The following is a 14,212-nucleotide window of genomic DNA, read 5'->3' as shown; positions in this document are numbered from 1 at the left end:
ATATCTATCCCATCTAAAAACATGGTAGCCTGGTGGGAAAATGCTATCGTTACTAATTCCCTCATGTAACCAGGTCTCGGTTATTAACAATAAGTCAGGGTTCTCGAAAATTAGCAAATGTTCTAAATCAGTTGTTTTGTTTGCTGCACTGCGCGCGTTTAACAGAATAATTCTGAGCTATATTTGCGAGCAATCGCTATGATCATCAGAATCTGCAGTTGATTTGGTCGGGGATAGCAAACTATGACCAGCAGACTCATCGTTAACTTTGGGTCGTCCTATCTTATCTTGGTGGGTTCGGTACAGACAACGCTCTTGTCGTTCATGATCCCATGCGTAAATGGTGTTGTTAATCTTAAGTTTATCATGTATCAGTTTGACCTTTGTTCCGTTATCTCTTTCTGCTTTACTACTTTTCCAGTTTTTTTAGTACTGCTACTGTTTCCTTCGCATAGTTTGGGCTTACACTTATCGGGCCGCCTTTCAACTTCCCGCAATTCTTAAATACCAACTCTCTTTCTCTAGAGTCGAAAAAGTGCATAATGACAGGTCTATGGCTACCAGTTTTTTTCTTGCCTATACGATGAATTCTGTCTATAGTTTTCGCCTGAACGCCCAATTTTTCATTAAATATCTTCTGAACCACAGCTTCCCTGAGATCGGAATCTGATTCGTCTTTTGCTTCTTTGACACCAAAAACCAAAAGATTATTACTTCTGCTCCTGTTCTCGTATTCAGTCAAATTATCTGCCTGCTGACGAACAAGGGTCTCTAAAGTTTGCATTCGTTTGTTCATTTCTTCGATAATATCAAAAAATCCAGTCATCCTATCGCATTTGCATTAAGTTCGGTCATTTCTGTTCTCAGTTTATCTATTTTAGCATCCGACGTGGCCTGGTTTTTTAGAAAATACTGCAACATTTCAGCAGTCTTTGGCCCCGGGTTTTCCTCAATATCACCAGAAACCAACAAAGACAATAACATATACCAAGTGTCACTCAAAACAGTCAAAGCATTCAACAATCTTCCAGGGCACGGCAGAACTTACAGAAAGCGGTTGTCACTCCTAACACTTCCAATATTAGTCAAATAACTAACCTGTAACAGCAGGATCGGAGGCTTAGACATGTTGCCGATTGTCCAGGTGCCGTGCCCTCTGAATGATCCGGCGTCGCGCAGTTCCTTTTGTAGGCTAGCCACTGGTGACGTCACTGTCATCGACGGAAGACGCCCCTTGAACAGGTTATCGCTGATATCGCTGTCGTGATGGGTCGCGTAGAAATATGGTGTTTCATACGTTCCACAGGTGGAAATGCTTGCGGCAACAATCCACGGCAGGACCTGTAACAGCAGGATCGGAGGCTTAGACATGTTGCCGATTGTCCAGGTGCCGTGCCCTCAAGTGAACACCTTCATTTACGACAGTGACCCGAAAACGCTGAATTACTGTAAAACCGAGACTTAAGATGCTACAAGGAATATCGAGCAACACGGCATCAGCACCTGTAGAACCGATCCACCACTGTTCACGGCTACCAGCGTAACATGGGCAGCTGCTGCAACATTGATGTCACACTGCTTTAAATCGAGTCACGTTTCTTTCTTTGGCACTGGGCATGGTGATACCCTGAGCGGGGGGATTTTGAGGAACAATTTCGTGTTTTTGGTTCAGGTTCTTGGCTTCGTTCTACTAGGCTGCATTGGTCGAATGAACACCTGCATATACGTAAGCAACATGAAAACGCTGAATTTTTGTAATGCCGAGAGTTACGACGCTACCAGGAACTTCAAGCAACGCAGCATCAGCACCTGTGGAACCGATCCACCACTGTTTACGGCCCCCAGCGTAAAATCGGTAGCTGCCGCAACATTGATGTCACACTGCTTTAAATCGAGTCACGTTTCGTTCTTTGGCACTGGGCAGGGGGCACACTGAGCGAGGTAATGTAGATGAACCATTTTCGTCTTTTTGGTTCAGGTTCTTGGCTTCGTCCTACCAGGCTGCATTGCTCGATTGAACACCTGCATTTACGAAAGCGACATGAAAACGCTGAATCACTGTAATGCCGAGAGTCACAAAGATACAAGGAACATCGAGCAACACGTCTTCAGCACTTGTTTAACCGATCCACCATTGTTCACGGCCCCCAGCGTAACATCGCAGCGCCTGCAACATTGACTTCACACTGCTTTAAATCAGTGTCACGTTTTGTTTTTTGGCACTGCGCATGGTGGCTCCCTGAGCGAGGTGATGTTGAGGAACCAGTTGTCTTTTTAATTCAGGATCTTTGCTTCGTTCTACCAGGCGCATTGCTCGAGTGAACAACTGCATTTACGACAGTGATCTGGAATTGCTGAATTGTTGTAAAACCTAGAGTTACGACGCTACAAGGAACATCGAGCAACACGGCATCTGCACCTGTGGAACCGATCCACCACCTTTCAACGCCACAAGCGTAACATGGGCTGCTGCCGCAACATTGACGCCTCACTGCTTTAAATCGAGTCACGTTTCGTTCTATGGCACTGGGCATGGTGACACCTTGAGCGTGGTGATGTTGAGGCGCCAATTCGTCTTTTTGGTTCAGGTTCTTGGCTTCGTTCTACTAGGCTGCATTGCTCGAGTGAACATCTGCATATACGAAAGCGACATGAAAACGCTGCATTACAGTAATGCCGAGAGTTACGACGCTACAAGGAACATCGAGCAACACGGCTTCAGCACCTGTGGAACCGATCCACCACTGTTCACGGACCCCAACGTAACATTGGTAGCTGCTGCAAAATTGACGTCACACTGCTTTAAATCAAGTCACGTTTCGTTCTTTGGAACTGGGCATGGTGGCACCCTGAGCGAGGTGATGTTGAGGAACCTTTTGTCTTTTTGATTCAGATTCTTTGCTTCGTTCTACCAGGCTGCATTGCTCGAGTGAACACCTTCATTTACGACAGTGACCTGAAAACGCTGAATTACTGTAAAACCGAGACTTACGATGCTACAAGGAATATCGAGCAACACGGCATCAGCACCTGTAGAACCGTTCCACCACTGTTCACGGCTACCAGCGTAACATGGGCAGCTGCTGCAACATTGACGTCACACTGCTTTAAATCGAGTCACGTTTCTTTCTTTGACACTGGGCGTGGTGACACCCTGAGCGCGACGATGATGAGGAACAATTTCTTGTTTTTGGTTCAGGTTCTTGGCTTCGTTCTACTAGGCTGCATTGCTCGAGTGAACGCCTGCATATACGAAAGCGACATGAAAACGCTGAATTTTTGTAATGCCGAGAGTTACGACGCTACAAGGAACTTCAAGCAACGCTGCATCAGCACCTGTGGAACCGATCCACCACTGTTCACGACCCCCAGCGTAACATCGGTAGCTGTTGCAACATTGATGTCACACTGCTTTAAATCGAGTCACGTTTCGTTCTTTGGCACTGGGCAGGAGGACACACTGAGCGATGTGATGTAGATGAACCATTTTCGTCTTTTTGGTTCAGGTTCTTGGCTTCGTTCTACCATGCTGCATTGCTCGAGTGAACACCTGCATTTATGACAGCGACCTGAATACGCTTAATTACTGCAATACCGAGACTTACGACGCTACAAGGAACATCGAGCAACACGGCATCAACACCTGTGGAACCGATCCCCCACTGTTCACGGCCCCCAGCGTAACATCGACAGCTTCTGCAACATTGACTTCACACTGCATCAAATCAGTGTCATGTTTCGTTCTTTGGAACTAGCCATGGTGGCACCCTGAGCGAGGTGATGTTGAGGAACCATTTCATCTTTTTGGTTCAGGCTCTTGGCTTTGTTCTACCAGACTGCATTGCTCGAGTGAACACCTGCATTTAAGAGAGCGACCTGAAAACGCTGAATTACGGTAATACTTGGAGTTACGGCGCTACAAGGAACATCGAGCAACACGGCTTCAGAACAATTAACATCGAGCAACACGGCATCAGCACGTGTGGAACCAATCAACCATTGTTCACTGCCCCCAGCGTAACATCGGTAGCTGCTGCAACAATGATGTCACACTGCTTTAAATCGAGTCAGGTTTCGTTCTTTGGCACTGGGCAGGGGGGCACACTGAGCGATGTTTGAAGTTTGAAGTTTATTATAATTCTGACAATACAAAATTGTCATGGCGCCGGAGCAAGAGGCGAGACTATACCCGCCTGACTAGGCCCCTGGCGCCACGAGCACAGCAGACAACAGTGCACAAAAAAATGTATACACATAATACACACATATACATACTTATATATACAATAGACACAATTATACATAGAATAAGTCAATGCAACCTAATAGGTATAAATAATGCAAATGAAGAAATAAAGATACAGAAAGGCCAAAAGTCAATTATTGAAAAAATATAGTTTCGATTTCTTTTTGAATATTGAAATGGTTGAGGAATCTTGCATGATATCAAATAAAGCATGCTCACTATTAAATAAATTAGGAACATGCCACTGTTAAAGCTGATTGCCATAGTTTGTTCTAGTTTTAACCTTAATAAAGTTTCTAGCTCTTAAGGTGTAGTTAGTTGTGGTATTAGTATATATAGAAAAAAAGTTATCACGATTACTTATGAATTCTAAAAATGCTTTTTCGGATAACTTTTGTTTATATAGATTGGTGGCACTCAAAATATTGTCCTGGTGAAAGTACTCAGAGGTATGTTCGTACATCGAGAGGTTATGAATAATACGAAGACAGTTTTTCTGCATTCGGAATAGAGTTTCCAAATTAGCCCAAGAAGTGACGCCCCAGATAAGTAAGACTATAGTGTAATCTAGAATGAATAGTAAAAAGTATACCTGACGTTTAAGTTATAAAGGTAACAGCGTGCAATGCTTATTGAGCATACCAATTAATTGTGCTATGCTACGTTTAATGGCACTTACGTGATGCGTCCACCGTAGATTTTCATGGAAGAATACACCCAAGAACTTGTACTGGGAAACCCTTTCAAGTGGTTGAGATTCAAATATTAAAGATGCGAAATTAACTGGCTTATTAATAGGAGTAAAACAATATACTTTGTTTTTTTAACATTTAGGCTGAACTGATTAGCCGATAACCATGCTGAAAATGAATCTAACCAGTTGTTAATAAGAGGAATTAGAGTAGAGATGTTATCAGAGGAGAAAAAATGGTTTGTATCATCGGCATATAACAGAATAGCAGGTGTTTCTGGTATTTCCAAGATATCATTGATATAAAGCAGGATATTCGTAGGACCTATAATAGAACCCTGCGGAACGCCGTACCTAATGTCTGCTAAATCTGATTTTATGCTGTTGATTTCCACAAATCGGGAACGGTGAGATAGATAGCTACGCAATAAGTCTAAAGCAATGCCTCTAATTCCATAAAAGGGTAATTTGGAAAAAAATATGTCATGTTTAGTTGAATCAAATGCTTTATTAAAGTCTAAAAATAAGCCTATTGTGTATTGTTGGTTTTCTATATTGGCAACAATTTTATCACGTATTTGAAGTAACGCAGATTCAGTGGATTTACCCCTTTGAAAACCATACTGATTCGGGGATATAAGGTTATGTTTTTACATGTGTCCACTTATTCTGGTATTTAAGGCTTTTTCAATAATTTTAGAAAAAACTGGAAGTATGGATATCGGCCGAAATTTAGTAATGCAATCAGTTGCGCCACGTTTATGCAAGACGACGATCCTAGCAATTTTAATGTTATCCGGAAATGTGCCTGTAGAAGACACAATATTTGTTATGTCACCAAGAACATTGCATAATAAATCCGCGACTGCTTTAATCGGTGCTACTTTAATACCGTCATAACCACAAGAAGAGCTGTTCTTTAAATTGCTAATAATGTGTGCTATTTCTGTAGGTGTAACAGGACGAAGATACATAGTATTTTGCAAACTGTTGTTAATATAGTCCGTAAAGTTGTTGCTAACTTCCGAGTCAAACGAGCCGAAGCACAAGAACTGCTGATTGAATAATTCAGCGAGGGATTTACCGCTTAGCACTTTATCGCCGTACGCAAATTCCTGGGGAATGCTATTTTTTGTGTGCCGCAATGGGTCATTTAGGGTGCGCCAAGTTTTTTTAGGATCATAAAGAATGTCCCTAAATTTGTTAGCGTAGTAGTCAACACGTGACTTTTTTATGTCGGCATTTAGCCTGTTCCTGACCTTTTTATATTGCTTAAGAATTTCTACGTCCTTATATTTCAGGAAGTTGCTGAAGTGGTTATCTCGTGCTTTCATTCTCTTGACTAAGTCGTAGGTAACCCAGGGTTTCGTCGCTTTCTTAAACTTTCTAACAGTTACCAAAGGAAAAGAACGTACGTAAATTTCAATAATTTTCTCGAGAAAACTGTTGTATAAAAGGTTTGAATCAGATTTATTTTTATCTAAAATTTCATACAAGTTTACAGATGCAATATATTGACGGAAATTATCTATCGCGCGATTAGTTATCACCCGCGTAGTTTTTGTCGAGTGTTCTATGGTAACCTGTGGAAAGGTGCGCTTAGGAATGAAGCAGAACAAAGGTAAATGATCACTAATCTCACTTACAAGCACTCCCGCTTTCACGTCACTTTCATCATGATTAGTCAGACACAAATCAATCAAGGCTTCACTGGATGCAGAGACGCGAGTAGGCAGAGCAATATTGTTTGAAAAGCCATACATCGATAACAGGTCGACATATTCATTAACTGATGTGTTAGCCGGTTGCAACAAATCAATGTTAAAGTCACCCAAAATTACCACAGGCATTTTCAGTGACGACAGAGAATCAAGCAATGTTTCAATTCGACGGAAAAATTCAACCAGAGGCCCACCGGGAGGCCTAGAAACAACGCCAATTACGAAAGTTCTGCATCTGACAAAAAGAATTTCGTAGTCGGACAACATAGCACAGTGTTCAGCCATTACTTCATAATGAACAGCGCTTTTTATGTATAAAGCAACCCCACCTCCTTTTTTACTACACCTGCTCAGGCATTCAGATTTGTAACCATTGATGTGGATTACATCTTCAGTGGTATTGTAGCAAGTTTCCGTAAAGGCCAAAATATCAAACTCAAAGCCTAAGGACATGAAGAATGTGTTTAATTGGTCCTCTTTGTTCCGTATACTCTGCGCGTTTAAGTGATAAAAGGAAAAGAACTTCGAGTGCCTACTCTTCTCAGAAGCAAAATCACGAAAAAAACGAAATCAAGATAAGACTTCGAACATGAAACCGCCATGCGGAAGAAAATAAAATTTATCAAACAATGCCTGAAGCGCTAACATTAAACCAAGTTCGCGAGTAACTTTCACTGCTGATTCGAATGACACTGTCGCCTTTATTCTTTCGTGAAAAAACATGGCCATTCTTTTGCCACGCGAAGCAGTACTTCATTTCCTTTCCCTTCGCTTGCGCTAGCCATAAAAGCCTTTTGTTCATCGCAGTTAGATTATCGAAGATTCGCAAGTCTGCTGCTTTGTTGATGAACCATTTCGTCTTTTTGGTTCAGGTTCTTGGCTTCGTTCTACCAGGCTGCATTGCTCGAGTGAACACCTGCATTTACCAGAGTGACCTGAAAACGCTGAATTACTGTAATACCGAGAGTTAGGACGCTACAAGAAACATCGAGCAACGTGGCATCACCAACTGTGGAACCGATCCCCACGGTTAACGGCCACCAGCGTATCATCGGCAGCTGCTGCAACATTGTCGTACCACTGCTTTAAATCGAGTCGAGTTTCGTTATTAGGCACTAGGCATGGTGACACCCTGAGCGAGGTGATGTTGAGGAACCATTTCGTCTTTTGGGTTCAGGTTCTTGGCTTCGTTCTACCAGGCTAGATTGCTCCAGAGAACACCTGGATTTCAGACAGTGACCCGAAAACGCTGAATTACTATGATACCAAGAGTTACGACGCTGGAAGGAACATATAGCAACACGGCATCAGCACGTGTGGCACAGATCCACAATTGTTCACTGCCCTCAGCGTAACAACCGCAGCTGCTGCAACATTGACGTCACACTGCTTTAAATCGAGTCACGTTTTTTTATTTGGCACTGGGCATGGTGGCACCCTGAGCGAGGTAATGTTGAGGAACAATTTCGACTTTTTGGTTCAGGTTCTTGGCTTCGTTCTACCAGGCTGCATTACTGGAGTGAACACCTGCATTTACGACAGCGACCTGAAAACGCTGAATTACTGTAATACCGAGACTTACGACGCTACAAGAAACATCGAGCAACAGGGTATCAGCACCTGTGGAACCGATCCACCTCTGTTCACGGCGCCCAGCTTAACATCGGCAGCTGCTGCAACATTGCCGTCACACTGCTTTAAATCAGTGTCACGTTTCGTTCTTTGGAACTGGGCATGGTGGCACCCTGAGCGAGGTGATGTTAAGGAACCATTTCATCTTTTTGGTTCAGGCTCTTGGCTTTGTTCTACCAGACTGCATTGCCCGAGTGAACACCTGCATTTAAGAGAGCGACCTGAAAACGCTGAATTATGGTAATTCTTGGATTTACGGCGCTACAAGGAACATCGAGCAACACGGCTTCCGAACAATTAACATCGAGCAACACGGCATCAGCACATGTGGAACCAATCAACCATTGTTCACTGCCCCCAGCGTAACATCGGTAGCTGCTGCAACATTGATGTCACACTGCTTTAAATCGAGTCACGTTTCGTTCTTTGGCACTGGCCAGGGGGGCACACTGAGCGATGTTTCAAGTATGAAGTTTATTATAATTCTGACAATACAAGATTGTCATGGCGCCGGAGCAAGAGGCGAGACGATACCCACCTGTCTAGGCCCCTGGCGCCACGAGACAGCAGACAACAGTGCACAAAAAAAAGTGTATACACATAATACACACATAAACATACTTATATATACAATTGAGACAAATATACATACAATAAGTCAATGCACCTTAATAGGTGTAAATATGCAAATGAAGAAATAAAGATTCAGAAAGGCCAAAAGTCAATTATTGGAATAATATAGTTTCGATTTCTTTTTGAATATTGAAATGGTTGAGGAATCTTGCATAATATCAAATAAAGCATGCTCACTATTAAGTAAATTAGGAACATGCCACTGTAAAAGCTGATTGCCGTAGTTTGTTCTAGTTTTAACCTTAATAAAGTTTCTAGCTCTTAAGGTGCAGTTAGTTGAGGTATTATTATATATAGAACAAAAGTTATCACGATTACTTATGATTTCTAAAAATGCTTTTTCGGATAACTTTTGTTTATATAGATTAGAGACACTCAAAATATTCTCCTGGTGAAAGTACTCGAGGTATGTTCGTACATCGAGAGGTTATGAATAACACGAAGACACTTTTTCTGCATTCGGAATAGAGTTTCCAAGTTAGCCCTAGAAGTGACGCCCCAGTTAAGTAAGACTATTGTGTAATCTAGAATGAATAGTAAAAAGTATAACTGACGTTTAAGTTTTAAAGGTAACAGCGTGCGATGCTTATTGAGCATACCAATTAATTGTGCTATGCTACGTTTAATGTCACATACGTGATGCGATCACCGTAGATTTTCTTGGAAGAATACACCCAAGAACTTGTACTGGGAAACCCTTTCAAGTGGTTGAGATTCAAATATTAAAGAAGATGCGAAATTAACTGGCTTAATAATAGGAGTAAAAACAATATACTTTGTTTTTTAACATTTAGGCTCAACTGATTAGCCGATAACCATGCTGAAAGGGAATCTAACCAGTTGTTAATAAAAGGAATTAGAGTAGAGATGTTATCAGAGGAGAAAAAAACGTTTGTATCATTGGCATATAACACAATATCGGGTGTTTCTGGTATTGCCACGATATCATTGATATAAAGCAGGAAAATCGTAGGACCTATAATAGAACCCTGCGGAACGCCGTACCTAATGTCTGCTAAATCTGATTTTATGCTGTTGATTTCCACAAATTGGGAACGGTGTGATAGATAGCTACGCAATAAGTCTAAAGCAATGCCTCTAATTCCATAAAAGGGTAATTTGGAAAAAGTATGTCATGTCTAATTGAATCAAATGCTTTATTAAAGTCTAAAAGTAGGCCTATTGTGTATTGTTGGTTTTCTATATTGGCAACAATTTTATCACGTATTTCAAGTAACGCAGATTCAGTGGATTTACCCCTTTGAAAACCATACTGATTCGGGGATATAAGGATATGTTTTTGCATGTGTCCAGTTATTCTGGAATTTAAGGCTTTTTCAATAATTTTAGAAAAAACTGGAAGTATGGATATCGGACGGTAATTAGTAATGCAATCAGTTGCGCCACCTTTATGCAAGACGACGATCCTAGCAATTTTAATGTTATCCGGAAATGTGCCTGTAAAAGACACAATATTTGTTATGTCACAAAGAACTTTGCATAATAAATCCGCGACTGCTTTAATCGGTGCTACTTTAATACCGTCATAACCACAAGAAGAGCTGTTCTTTAAATTGCTAATAATATGTGCTATTTCTGTAGGTGTAACAGGACGAAGATACATATTATTTTGCAGACTGGTGTTAATATAGTCCGTAAAGTTGTTGCTAACTTCTGAGTCAAAGGAGCGGAAGCACGAGAACTGCTGATTGAATACTTCAGCGAGGGATTTACCGCTTAGCACTTTATCGCCGTACGCAAGTTCCTGGGGAATGCTATTTTTTGTGTGCCGCAATAGGTCCTTTAGGGTGCGCCAAGTATTTTTAGGTTCATAAAGAATGTCCGTAAATTTGTTAGCGTAGTAGTCAACACGCTACTTTTTTATGTCGGCATTTAGCCTGTTCCTGACCTTTTTATATTGCTTAAGAATCTCTACGTCCTTATATTTCAGGAAGTTGCTGAAGAGGTTATCTCGTGCTTTCATTCTCTTGACTAAGTCGTAGGTAACCCAGGGTTTCCTCGCTTTCTTAAACTTTCTAACAGTTACCATTAGGAAAAGAACGTACGTAAATTTCAATAATTTTCTCGAGAAAACTGTTGTATAAAAGGTTTGAATCAGACTTATTTTTATCTAAAATTTCATTCTAGTTTACATATGCAATATTTTGACGGAAATTATGTATCGCGCGATTAGTTATCACCCGCATAGTTTTTGTCGAGTGTTCTATGGTAACCTGTGGAAAGGTGCGCTTAGGAATGAAGCAGAACAAAGGTAAATGATCACTAATCTCACTTACAAGCACTCCCGCTTTCACGTCACTTTCATCATGATTAGTCAGACACAAATCAATCAAGGTTTCACTGGATGCAGAGACGCGAGTAGGCAGAGCAGTATTGTTTGAAAAGACATACATTGATAACAGGTCGACAAATTCATTAACTGATGTGTTAGCCGGTTGCAACAAATCAATGTTAAAGTCACCCAAAATTACCACAGGCATTTTCAGTGACGACAGAGAATCAAGCAATGTTTCAAATCGACGGAAAAATTCAACCAGAGGCCCACCGGGAGGCCTATCAACAACGCCAATTACGAGAGTTCTGCATCTGACAAAAAGAATTTCGTAGTCGGACAACATAGCACAGTGTTCAGTCATTACTTTATAATGAACAGCGCTTTTTATGTATAAAGCAACCCCACATTCTTTTTTACTACCCCTGCTCAGGCATTCAGATTTGTAACCATTGATGTGGATTACATCTTCAGTGGTATTGTACCAAGTTTCCGTAAAGGCCAAAATATCAAACTCAAAGCCTAAGGACATGAAGAATGTGTTTAATTGGTCCTCTTTGTTCCGCAGACTCTGCGCGTTTAGGTGATAAAAGGAAAAGAACTTGGAGTGCTTACTCTTCTCAGAAGCAAAACACGAAAAAAACGAAATCGAGATAAGACTTCGAACATGAAACCGCCATGCGGAAGAAAATAAAATTTATCAAACAATGCCTGAAGCGCTAACATTAAACCATGTTCGCGAGGTAACTTTCTCTGCTGATTCGAATGACACTGTCGCCTTTATTCTTTCGTGCAAAACCATGGCCATTCTTTTGCCACACGAAGCAGTACTTCATTTCCTTTCCCTTCGTTTGCGCTAGCCATAAAAGCCTTTTGTTCATCGCAGTTAGATTATCGAAGATACGCAAGTCTGCTGCTTTGTCGATGAACCATTTCGTCTTTTTGGTTCAGGTTCTTGGCTTCGTTCTACCAGGCTGCATACTCGAGTGAACACCTGCATTTACCACAGCGACCTGAAAACGCTGAATTACTGTAATACCGAGAGTTAGGACGCTGCAAGAAACATCGAGCAACATGGCATCACCAACTGTGGAACCGATCTACCAGTGTTAACGGCCACCAGAGTATCATCGGCAGCTGCTGCAACATTGCCGTGACACTGCTTTAAATCGAGTCGAGTTTCGTTATTTGGCACTAGGCATGGTGACACCCTGAGCGAGGTGATGTTGAGGAACCATTTCGTCTTTTTGGATCAGGTTCTGGGCTTCGTCCTACCAGGCTGCATTGCTTGAGTGAACACCTGCCTTTTACGACAGCGGCCTGAAAACGCTGAATTACTGTAATACCGAGAGTTACGACGCTACAAGGAACATCGAGCAACACGGCACCAGCACCTAAAGAACCGATCCGCCATTGTTCATGGCCCGAGCGTAACATCGGCAGCTACTGCAACATTGACTTCACACTGCTTTAAATCAGTGTCACATTTCGTTCTTTGAAACTGGGCATGGTGGCAACCTGCACGAGGTGACGCTGAGGAACCATTTGTCTTTTTGATTCAGGTTCTTTGCTTCGTTCTACCAGGCTGCATTGCTGGAGTGAACACCTGCATTTACGACAGCGACTTGAAAACGCTGAATTACTGTGATACCAAGAGTTACGACGCTACAAGAAACATCGAGCAAAACGGCATCAGTACCTGTGGAACCGATCCACCAATGTTATCGGCCACCAGCGTATCATCAGCAGCTGCTGCAACATTGACGTAACACTGCTTTAAATCGAGTCGTGATTCGTTATTTGGCACTGGGCATGTGGCACCCTGAGCGAGGTGATGTTGAGGGACCATTTCGTCTTTTTGGTTCATGTCCTTGGCTTCATTCTACCAGGCTGCATTGCTTGAGTGAACACCTGCATTTACGAAAGCGACATGAAAACGCTGAATTACTGTAATGCCGTGAGTCACGAAGATACAAGGAACATCGAGCAACACGGCTTCAGCACTTGTGTAACCGATCCACCACTGTTCACGGCCCGCAGCGTAACATCGGCAGCGCCTGAAACGACTTCACACTGCTTTAAATCAGTTTCACGTTTCGTTCTTTGGCACTGGGCATGGTGGCACCCTGAGCGAGGTGATGTTGAGGAAGCATTTGTCTTTTTAATTCAGGTTCTTTGCTTCTTTCTACCAGGCGCATTGCTAGAGTGAACAACTGCATTTACGACAATGACCTGAAATTGCTGAATTACTGTAAAACCGAGAGTTACGACGCTGCAAGGAACATCGAGCAACACGCCATCTGCACCTGTGGAACCGATCCACCTTTTTTCAACGCCACAAGCGTAACATGAGCTGCTGCCGCAACATTGACGCCTCACTGCTTTAAATCGAGTCACGTTTTGTTCTATGGCACTGGGCATGGTGACACCTTGACCGAGGTGATGTGGAGGCGCCAATTCGTCTTTTTGGTTCAGGTTCTTGGCTTTGTTCTACTAAGCTGCATTGCTCGAGTGAACATCTGTATATACGAAAGCGACATGAAAACGCTGCATTACTCTAATGCCGAGAGTTACGACGCTACAAGGAACATCGAGCAACACGGCTTCAGCACCTGGGGAACCGATCCACCACTGTTCACGGACCCCAACGTAACATCGGTAGCTGCTGCAACAATGACGTCACACTGCTTTAAATCGAGTCACGTTTCGTTCTTTGGAACTGGGCATGGTGGCACCCTGAGCGAGGTGAAGTTGAGGAAACTTTTGTCTTTCTGATTCAGATTCTTTGCTTCGTTCTACCAGGCTGCATTTTTTTATTTATTTATTCATACTATTAACCCTCTGCTTGAGGGTCATTACAGGGAGGGAAACACAAGTGCAATTCTCTTCGCTAAAAAAAGAAAACACTCAAATGCACAGAATTACAGATTTGCACAGCAATCTTCTAGGAACGCGTTCACACCTATCACAAATTTTTCTAGATCTGTTTGGTCCAC

The sequence above is a fragment of the Amblyomma americanum genome, chromosome 6 (genome assembly GCF_052857255.1).
Source record: "Amblyomma americanum isolate KBUSLIRL-KWMA chromosome 6, ASM5285725v1, whole genome shotgun sequence".
Classification (NCBI taxonomy): Eukaryota; Metazoa; Arthropoda; class Arachnida; order Ixodida; family Ixodidae; genus Amblyomma; species Amblyomma americanum.
This window is presented reverse-complemented; position numbering follows the sequence as displayed.